Raw genomic sequence first — 11,433 nt, 5'->3', positions numbered from 1 at the left:
CAGAAAACCAATTTCTGACATTGGGGTAGCTGAACAAAGTATTATTTGCAAAGCACAGATCAAGGAGCTGGGCAGCTATGGCTTAATTCCAAGGCTCCCTCAGGAGTTAGGGGGGAAGATTCTTATAGATTGAAATTGGGACCAAAAGGTAAGTATGTGATCAGCTGGTGTTCAACTTCCTGGTTGTTGGTGGGGCCCATGACCTTGGGTGGGTCAGTGATGCTCTTTAGGGAATTTCTGATGGCCAGGTGGGCTTCAGTTGGTCTGGGGTCTTACCTGTGCTTGTTATCTTCTGCCCCAGACCTGGAATTTCCCCAAACAAACCCCTCCAGATTGTACTGGCCATTGAGATTTTCATTTATTGGAGGAGCAAATGACTTCTCCAGCCTGGTGATTTGAATCTCAAGTCAGTGAATTCCTTTTGATAAAGGACAGGCAAAGACACCTTGGGCTAAGGAAACAGGTGGGAAGCTGGGTTCTGCATTTACATCAAAGGGGTTCTATCTGAAGCTGAGGTGTTTCCTATCTAGGGCCTGAGTCTGTGCACTGAGCCCAACAGACCAAAACAACACAGAGTTTAATCACAGTCACTGAGCTTTTGCTGGTTGCAGAAGGTCCTATAGCCAATCAAATAATTAAACTGTAAACAGCTAGTTAAGCTACTTAATATCCACCTGACTAGGCTGTAGAAAATTAAGTTGATTTAGATGCCTTCTGTTGAAAATATTGTCTGATCATATTGGATTTGCAGAACCTGCTCTGGTTCTGGGAGTTGCCTCTCTTAGTTCTTCTTTGCTCAAATAAATGCTACTAAGTTTAATTGGTCTAAGGAATTTTTTTAAAGATTCATTTATGTATTTGAAAGTCAGAGTCACAAAGCGGCAGAGAGGGAGAGAGGGAGAGAGAGAGAGGTCTTCCATATGCTGGTTCACTCCCCAACTGGCTACCAGGGGCCAGGAGCCACGAGCTTCCTCTGGGTCTCCCATAGGAATACAGGGGCCCAAACACTTGGGCCATCTTCCACTGCTTTCCCAGGCTATAGCAGAGAGCTGGATTGGAAGTGGAGCAGCTGGGACTCGAAAAGCACCCATATGTGATGCCAGCACTGCAGGTGGCAGCTTTACTTGTTACGCCACAGCACCTGCCCTGGGCTAAGGAATTTTTATCAGTCACAATCCATCCCCTCATTTGTCACCATTGACCAATCTGGAGTTCATTAGACCAATGCCATTCCATCCTCCATGGGCAGGCCTTGCAAGCAACACCAGCTACTCAGACCCAGGCCCCTATTAATACTTAAAAGACAGAGTTCTCCCGCTCCATTACTTATTTACCCAGCAAATTCAGGGTCTGTAACTATCCTGTTGAGATAACATGGGAGCTGATATAACCTTGCTGGACATGAGGTTTTACCCTCTTGAATTGAGTTGTAATGAGAAGATTTGAATTTCAAGTGCCTGCTCTTACAACTACTACCCTAACCTTTCTGAATCCCACTATGTTAATCCACAGGACAAAGCCAATCATTTTCCTTCTGTTCCTCATAGGATTGCTGTAGGAGCAAGTATCACACTGTGAATGCGGTTGGTCACCTGTTACTGCTACTGCTGCTTCTGTTATTAAGAGCCTGGCAGGAGGTTCTCCCTCTAGACTAAGATAGGAAGTGCATAAAAAGCTTTTGTCAGCTTCTAGGAAGTGGCTGAGGATAGGCTGTGTGACAAAGACAGGAAGAGGTATTCCAAAGAATTATTTTCCTAACCTGTAACCCTAGGTCTGGTTTTTAGCTTCTAGAACTGCCTGGGAAGCAGGCACATCCAATTCAGGTGATAAAATCAGGGAGAAGCACATGCTCTGTTTAGAGAAAATTAAGCAAAAACACGTGATGATGGCTCTCATCTTGACTTCCTTCCTCATTCACACGAACAACCAGTTCCCTCTTTGGTTTCAGAGACTGTAAGAAAAAAAAAAACGGACAAAAGATTTCTTTTGTAAAGAATCACAAGAAAACAAAGCACTCAGAGTTTGTTTCTTCCCAGCCTCCCCTCTTTCCCAGGCATCTGTCCTCCCGCATTAAGCAGAACAGCAGGTTACAGGTGGAATCACTGATGAAACTGGGGCAGGTATACTCTCCCACTCGGCGGCATCAACAGCCGGTCAGACTCTCTCCGCAGGACCACACAGCACCCGCTCTGTCTCCGTGCTTGAGAGGTGAGTTCCTGGCCTTTCTGGTTCCTTGCTGCTCTGCTGTAGCCTGAGTGAACATTTGTCGGTTGCTTCTGCTGCTCTAAGGAAAAGAGCAAGGAGGTTGCCCTGAGGAGCTGGCTGGCCTGGCATCTGTGGTGCTTACATGTGAGTGATGGTAGGACCCACAGGCTGCCTCAGGAGCTAAGTGAAGCTGGATTATTTATCTGGGACAGATTTCTGTTCCCTTTCTTATTTGAGAGACAATAATGCTGATATAATCGTAGATCATCTTAACAAATCTCAAAAGTTTGTTGCATCTGTGCTTCCCTGAGATCCTAGTCATGAGCAATTGTTTTGGGTCTGACCTTACTATATAAAGAGCTACAAGATTTCCCCAGGTCCTTGCTAGGTTTAAGCAACTGAAAAATTATTTAGCAGCTTTGATGAAGCCACCTGGTGCAGGCATGAATGTATTAGAGATTCCAGAAATAAGGACTTTGAAACTTCATCATTTAAAAATACCCCAACCTCCACAAAATATAAACTACATGTGATTTTAAAAAGGTGACATTACTTATATTAGGGCAGCGGTTCTGAGAAATTTCTGTTTATCAGGGTTACCCTGGTAGGCCTTGGGTGTGGCCTTTCAAAATCTGGTTTTTAGAAAACTGCACCAGTCATTCTGATAAGTGCCACTCCATGACAACAGTAATGTATATTTTCTGATTAAAACTCTATTAGTACCAGCCCATCAATGTGTGATGTCATATGCTCTCACCCAGTTACTTCCCTTCATTTTAATTATAAACCATACACTGAACTTTGTGTAGTGCATGCTTCTTAAAACTTAGAGCAGTGGCCGGCGCCGCGGCTCACTAGGCTAATCCTCCGCCTAGCGGCGCCGGCACACCGGGTTCTAGTCCTGGTCGGGGTGCCGGATTCTGTCCCGGTTGCCCCTCTTCCAGGCCAGCCCTCTGCCGTGGCCAGGGAGGGCAGTGGAGGATGGCCCAGGTGCTTGGGCCCTGCACCCCATGGGAGACCAGGAAAAGCTCCTGGCTCCTGTCATCGGATCAGCGCGGTGCGCCGGCCGCAGCGGCCATTGGAGGGTGAATCAACAGCAAAAGGAAGACCTTTCTCTCTGTCTCTCTCTCTCACTGTCCACTCTGCCTGTCAAAAAAAAAAAAAAACCTTAGAGCAGTTCACCAAATTTTGTTTGATAGTCTCTGACTCACAGGTGAAGTAATTTCTCTCACATCCTTGTTAGTCTTTAATCCATTTCACTTCTTTAAAAAAAGCCTTAGTAGGAATGAGTTGAGAAAAATCCTTCTAATGACCAGACCCATGTACTTTCACAAATATAAATGTGATAGTCTGGGTTTTGTGTGGTATCAGAGTCCACCCCAAACTAGCTCAAGCAGAAATGAATTCATTGGTTTATGTAGAGGCAAGGACCACCACTGCAGCTGCTGCAGCTTGGCTCAGAGATTTCAGTAATCAGCACGCCTTCCCTTGTAACCTGAGGCCTTTTTTCTCTTACTGCAAATAAGCTTTTCCTTCCACATGGCTCAGTGGCCACCAGCAGCCTTGGGATTCACAAGCCTGCAGTTAAGCAACCCCCAAAGAACTTGCTCTCTTCACGTCTGAGTATCAGCTGCAGAAGAGGCTCCATGGAGAAAGAAAATTTCTTTCACTTACTAAATGTGAGCAACAGGTAAAAGACCATGGTGAAAGTTCTTAGCAGAAAAAAGATTAAAAATATTACAACATTGCTCAATGAAAGTACATCAGAAAAACATTAAAAAGAGATGAAATTGTAGCCTAATTATTTTTTTTACTTATAAGAAGGGAACACACTTCATAAATTTAATATATACAGCTTTAAGAGCATAGTGATACTTCCCACCCTATCTTCCCCTCTTAATCCCACCATCCATCCTTCTTTTTTCCTTATGATAATAACATACCTCAAATTTTCTTCATAATCATAAGCTTAACCCTCTACTAATTAAAGAATTCAACAAATAGTAAGTAGAAAAGCCACCATGCCTCAAGTGTATAGACAAGGATTATAAACAAATCAAGGTTATTTTTTGAGTTGATTTTTATATTATGCAACTTTGCTTAACTCTGATAAATTCCAATAATCTGTTATAGAATTCTTATTTTACTATATGTGGGATCATATTATCTACAAACAGGGGTAATTTGACTTTCTCCTTTCCTGTTTGTATCCCATTGATGTCTTTTCTTGCCTAAGGGATATAGTTAAAACTTCCAGAACTATGTTCAAAACATTGGTGAAACATTCTTGTCTGGTTCCAGATCTTAGTGGAAATGCTTCCAACTTTTTCCCATTCAATAGGATGGTGGCAGCGAGTTTGTCATAGAATGCCATCATTATGTTGAGGAATGTTCCTTTAATACCCAATTTGCTTAAGTTTTTTTTTTTTTTAATTATGAAAAGATGTTGTATTTTTTCAACATCTTTCTCTTTATCTGAGATAATCATAGGGTTTTTATTCATCTATTTGTTAATGTGATGTATCACATTTATTTTTTGTATGTTGAATCATACCTGCCTACCAGGAATAAATCCCACTTGGTCTTGGTGAATGATTTTTCTGATGTGTTGTTTGGTTCAATTAGCTAGCTTTTGTTGAGGATTTTTGCATCTATGTTCATCAAGGATATTGATCTATAGTTGTCTTTTTATCTTTTTCTGGTTTTGTAATTAGGTGAAGGTGGCCTCAGGAGTTTGGAAGGACTCCTTCCCTTTCAATTGCTTTGCACACTTTAAGAAGAATTACAATCTGTTCTTCAAAAGTTGGTTGAATTTAGCAGCGATGCCATCGAGTCCAAGGCTTTTCTTTGTTGGGAGAGTCTTTATTACCGATTCAATCTCCATCTTGGTTATTGGTCTGTTTAGGTTTTCTTTGTTTCCATGATTCAATCTTTGTACATTATGTGTCTAGAAATCTATCCATTTCTTCTAGATTTTCCAATTCCATATAGCTGTTTGCAGTAGTTCTTGCTGATTCTTTTTTCTTTGGTTTCTGTTCTAACATCTCCTTTCTCATCTCTGATTTTATTTGGATCTTCTCATACATCTACTTCATACATACACACCCATTTTTTTGGTTAGTTGGGCTAATGGTGTATCAATTTGTTTATTTAAAAAACAGCTCTTCATCTCACCAATCTTCTGTATTGCTTTTTTGATTAATTTTGTACTCTAATTTTTATTGCTTTCCTTCTAATCTTGGGTTTGGTTTGCTGTAGTTTCTCTAGATCCTTGAGATTCATTGTTTGATTATTTGATACCTGTCCAATTTCTTGATGGAGGCACTAGTTGGTATACACTTTCTTCAACAGTGATTTTGCTGTAAGTTTTGATATGTGGTCATCTTCCTTCATTTATTTTTTTTAAATTTCCCTTTTCTATGGCACATTGTTCATTCAGGAGCATATTGTTCATTCTCCACGTTTGCCTATTTTCTAGAGTTTCTTAAATTGTTTCTAGCTTTATTCCACTGTGGTCAGAAAAGATACATGGTATGTTTTAATTTTTTAAAATTTGTTGAAACTTGCTTTATGACCTAGCATATAGTCTGTCCTCAAGTCCATGCACTGATGAAAAGAATGTGTATTATGCAGCTGTGGGATGAAATGTTCTGTAGAGATCAGTTAGGATCTATAGTATAGATTAGCTCTGTTTCTTTCTTTTGTCTAGTTGGTCTATCCCTGATGACAATGGGATGTTAAAGTCCCCCATTATTGTTTTCGGAACCTATGTCTCCCTTTAGATCCATTAACATTTGTTATAATCACCCAGATATCCTAGCATTGGTTGCCTACGCATTTTGCATGCATGCTGCATAGTCACATCTTCCTGTTGAGTTGATGCCTTAATCATGAATAATGCTTTTTGAACAGTTTTTGTGTTAAAGTCAATTTTGTGTGATATTAGTATGGCTACTCTTGCCTTTTTGCTTTCTGCATGCATGGTATATCTTTTCCATCCTTTCACTTAAGTCTGTGTGTACCTTTGGTGATGTGTGTTTCTTGTAGGTGGCAGATAGATGGGTCTTGCTTTTTAATCCATTTGGTCCATATCTTTAAATTGGAGAATTTAGACGATTTACATTCAATGCCATTATTGATATGCAATGACTTATTCCTGCCATTTTCCCCATAATTACGCCTATTATTTTCTTTGGATTTCCTTTGAACTTTCACTAGGAGATTTCCTGCCTTCATATTCTTCCATGATGCTTTCCTTCTCTGTTTCTTTGTGTAACACATACTTAAGTATCATTTGTAAGGCTGAATGAGTGCTGACAAATTCTTTAAATATCTGTTTTGGAAGGTCTTTATTTCACCTTCATTTATAGATGAGAGCTTTGCAGGGTATAGTATTCTGGGCTGACAGTTCTTTTCTTTTAGGACTTGGACTATGTCTCTTCATTCTCTCCTAGCCTATAGGGTTCCTGATGAGAAATCGGATATGAATCTAATTGGGATCCTTTGTAGATAACTTGGTGCTTTCTTGTGTGCATTTTAGGATATTCTGTTTGTTTTACTTTTGTTTTTTTTTTGTTTTTTTTTTTTTTATTTTTATTTTTTTTGACAGGCAGAGTGGACAGTGAGAGAGAGAGACAGAGAGAAAGGTCTTCCTTTGCCGTTGGTTCACCCTCCAATGGCCGCCGCGGCCGGCGCGCTGCGGCCAGCGCACCGCGCTGATCCGATGGCAGGAGCCAGGAGCCAGGTGCTTTTCCTGGTCTCCCATGGGGTGCAGGGCCCAAGCACCTGGGCCATCCTCCACTGCACTCCCTGGCCACAGCAGAGAGCTGGCCTGGAAGAGGGGCAACCGGGACAGAATCCGGCGCCCCGACCGGGACTAGAACCCGGTGTGCCGGCGCCGCTAGGCGGAGGATTAGCCTAGTGAGCCGCGGCGCCGGCCTGTTTTACTTTTGAAAGTTTGACTGTAATGTGTCATGTGCTGATCTTCTCTGGTCATATCATTTGAGAGTTCTATATGCTTTCTGTATTGGATGTCCCTGTCTTTATCCAAAATAGGGAAGTTTCTTGCTATTTCATTGAATAGGTCTTCTAATCCATTCACTTTCCACACCTTTACACCTTCAGGAAATCATAAGACATGTATGTTTGGTCATTTGATAGTATCATATAAATCACAAACACTATTTTTTGTTTTTCTAATTTTTTTGTCTGAGATTTTTTTACAGATTTGTCTTGTAGCTGATTTATTCTGCCTCACCAAGTCTGTTAAGGCTTTCCACAGAATTTTTAATGTGATATACTGAATTCTTAATTTCTAATATTTCAGTTTGATTTCTCTTTAATATCTGTTTCCTGGCAGAGTATCTCATCCATGACATGTGTGTAATTTTTTTAAAGTTTTTATTTATTTTACTTGAAAGTCGCAGTTACACAGAGAGAGAAGTAGAGGCGGGGGGGGGGGGGAGGGGGAGGGGAGAGGGGTCTGCCATCCACTGGTTCACTCCCCAAATGGCTGCATTGGCTGGAGCTGAGCTGATCCAAAGCCAGGAGCCTCTTCTGGGTCTCCCATGCAGGTGCAGGGGCCCAAGGACTTGGGCCATCTTCTACTGCTTTCTCAGGCCACAGCAGAGAGTTAGATCAGAAGTGAAGCAGCCGGGTGTTGAACTGGCGCCCATATGGGATGCTGGCACTAAGGAGGCAGCTTCACCCGCTGTGCTACAGTGCTGGCTCCACCTTGTATGTATTTCTTTAACTCATGTAGTTGCTTCTGCGTGCTTTAATTTTAGAATCATTCTTTTGAGTTCCTTTTCAGGCATTTCATCAATCTGTTAGTCTTCACATTCTAATATTGAAATGTGTTATTTTGGGGGGGGGCATGTTGTCTTCCTTGTTCATGTTTATTATATTTGTTTATTTTAAAGCATTTGTGGGAACACTTGCTGGTTTTCTCCTATAAGGGCTTTTATCTTTGAAATAAGCCTCTGTGGCTTAGTGGAATGTCTGCTCCTTCTGGCTATCCAGAGCCATATGCTAGGTGACGCCATCAGGTTAGAGCCAGTGCCTGGTGGTAGGGCTAGAGTCCAGAGTGACACCTTAGTTGAGCATGGTAGTGAGGAGGGTATAATTGCATTGGCTGGTGTGATCAGTCTCACCCCACTTTACCAAGGTGAACAAAATGTACAGGGTGAGCCCACAGTGGCTACACTTCCCACCAACACAGGTGCATGAAACACATAGAGGATCTTGGTGCTTCTCAGTGTTATCACGGAACCTTCTGTGATGACCCACCCCAGGTGCTCAGGGAACTCTGATCATCTGCAGCCAATACACAGCCACACCCATTGCCCTATTTTGTAGTCACAGAATTCCTACAGTCATGGTATGCAGGGCTCCCAAATCTCCTCCATTTGCAGAGAGAGAGTCTAAGCATTATGGAGTCAGTTGCCTAACCAGTAGCAGTTGCTTGGTGCTCTGCCTTGGCAAATTGAGAACTCCATCCCCTACCAACCCTCCAGGCCAGACTCAAAGTCAATGGGGACCATGGATTTATCCCTCCAATATAATCCCCAAGTTAGGCATGGGCTGCAGCAGCCTCTACTTGCCTTCTTAAGATAGTGCTTCCTCCCTGCTGCTTGGCAGGAGCACTTGTGTGTGAATGTGAAGAAAACAATGTCCTCTCCCTCCAGGGGGTTAGGTGGAGACCCTGCCCCCTGCTAGTGCTCCAGGCTGGGCTCAGTCAGTGGGGTCCATGAGAATCTCCTTCAAGCAGTATCGCCAGTGACACAGGCTGCTGTAGGATTCTCTTAATTTGCTCCAAGAAGATGGCATCGTCTCTGCTGCTATGTGATTGTGCCATCCCTGCTGCTCTATGATATCACTCTTCTTTTTCTTTATTTCCTCCCCCAAAGAGGCCTTTAATTTAAGGAATACAGATTTCATGCATTTCATAACTACAACTTTAGGAATATAGTGATTCTTCCCACAATAGCCACTCTCCCACCCACTCTCCCTTCCGTCCATCTCTTCACTCCTAGTCCCATTCTCCATTAAGATCCATTTCTGATTAACTTTATAAACAGAAGACCAAATCTAGGGGCTGGTGCTGTGGTGTAGTGGGTTAAAGCCCTGATCTGTCATGCTGGCATCCCATATGGGTGCCAGTTCGAGTCCTGGCTGATCTTCTAATCCAGCTCTCTGCTGTGGCCTAGAAAGCAGTAGAAAATAGCCCAAACACCCATGCATCCATGTGGAAGACCCATAATAAGCTCCTGGCTTTGGATTGGCCCAGGTTGAGCTGTTGGAACCATTTGGGGAGTGAACCAGTGGTTGGAAGACCTCTCTCTCTAGCTCTGCCTCTAACTCTGCCTTTCAAATAATAAATAAAATATTTTTAAAAAGCACCAACTCTATAGTAATCAAGAGTTCAACAAATTTGCATGGAAAAAAACCCCAAAAATAGCAAAACAAAAAACTGTTCATCAACAGTTAAGACAAGGGCTGTTCAAAGTCGTTGCATCTTCAAGTTATTTTCACTTTTTAAAAAAAACTTACAGAAGCACCCACGAATGACATCTTTTGTGAGCACCTAGACATAATTATAATACAACTATTTGAGGACAGAGGTCTTTCATGGGAAGTTAGTGCACAGTGACTCCTGTTATTTAACACACTTAAGTATGATGCCACCAATCGATCACCCGAGGCTCTTGACATGAGCTGCCTGGACTACAGAAGCCTTTTGAATCCACAAACTCCATCAGTCTTTAGACAAGGCCATAAGCAAAGTAGAAGTTCTCTCCTCCCTTAAGAGTACCTCCTTCTTTGACCACTTCTTTTTGTTGGGGTCTCACCCACTGAGGCCCTTCATGTAGGACATTTTTTGCCACATTGTCTTGGCTTTTCATGCTTGAAGTGCTCTCATGGACTTTTCAACCAGACTAGAATCCCTTGAGGGCTGATTTTTGAGGTCAGAGTGCTAATTAAAGCAATTGTCATTGTATGAGTCTGCTCTAAGGACTGCTTCCCATGTTGGAGCATTCCCTCCTTTTTAATTCTATCATTATTACCAGACCCTTAATCCTATCCATGTGACCACTTTAACACTTCAGATGCAATTTTTACCACCAAGCTTAAGGGGATTTGGAGTCCCATGGCAAGTTTTTAAATTGTACTTACAAGTAAGCCTGTAGTAATGTATGCAGAACTATATAGCTTTACAAACATCATATACTTCATAATTATAACTTTAGGAATATGGAATATGGTGATTCTTCCCACCATGCCCCCCTCCCACTCATACTCCTAACCCCTCTTTCTCCCTCTTATTCCCATTCTTATTTTTTTTTACTGAGATCTATTTTCAGTTGACTTTATATACATATGTGTAACTATGTTAAGTAAACAGTTCAACAAACAGTATGAAAAAAACTATCTCAACAGTCAAGACAAGGGCTAACCAATTCATTGCTTTTTAAAGTGTCCATTTCATTTCTACAGACTGCCTTTTAGGTACTCTGCTAGTTATCACAGGTCAGGAAGAACATAAGGTATTTGTCCCTTTAGGATTGGCTTATTTCACTAAGTATGGTTTCAGATTCATCCACTTTGTTGTGAATGACCGGATTTCATTTCTTTGTAGTATTCCATAGTTACATATCCCATACTTTCTTTATCCAGTCTTCGGTTGACAAGCATTTGGGTTGATTGTATGTATTAGCTGTTGTGAACTGAGCTGCAGTAAACATGGGGGTGCAGATAATATTTTCATATGCTGATTTCATTTCCCTTGGGTAAATTCCCAGGAGTGGAATGGCTGGGACATATGGTAGGTCTATATTCAGATTTCTGAGTTATCTCCATACTGTTTTCCAAAGTGGATTTACCAGTTTACATTCCCACCAACAGTGGATTAAGGTACCTTTCCCCCCACATTCTCTCCAGCATTTGTTGTTCTTCTCTGTATGAAAGCCACACCCTCCACGTGGGTCCACTGTGTCCCTTAAGACATTCTGTCTGGCTGCCCTGTAGTATGTCCTGAAATCTGGTATTGTGCTGCCTCTGGCTTTGTTTTTGTTGTAGAAGATTGCTTTAGCTATTTGAGGTTTGTTGTTTGTTGATTTCTGTATGAAAGCCATTTTTTTAAGATTTATTAATTTATTTGAAAGTCACTGTTACACAGAGAAGGAAAGGCATAGAGAGAGAGGTCTTCCATCTGCTGGTTCATTCCCC

General features: G+C 41.8%; 1 long non-coding RNA gene across 1 annotated transcript in view; it reads left to right on the top strand.

Annotated features, from left to right (window-relative positions):
• Positions 1-633: 633 nt before the first annotated feature.
• The window catches only part of LOC138849036 (uncharacterized), an 82,198-nt gene continuing 71,398 nt past the window's right edge, over positions 634-11,433 (top strand). Inside the window, exon 1 of the long non-coding RNA XR_011387370.1 lies at positions 634-2,208. This is a non-coding gene — a long non-coding RNA (uncharacterized lncRNA). The remainder of the gene's footprint in view (positions 2,209-11,433) is intronic.

The sequence above is a fragment of the Oryctolagus cuniculus genome, chromosome 3 (assembly GCF_964237555.1).
Source record: "Oryctolagus cuniculus chromosome 3, mOryCun1.1, whole genome shotgun sequence".
NCBI classification, from domain to species: Eukaryota; Metazoa; Chordata; class Mammalia; order Lagomorpha; family Leporidae; genus Oryctolagus; species Oryctolagus cuniculus.
This window is presented reverse-complemented; position numbering and strand designations above follow the sequence as displayed.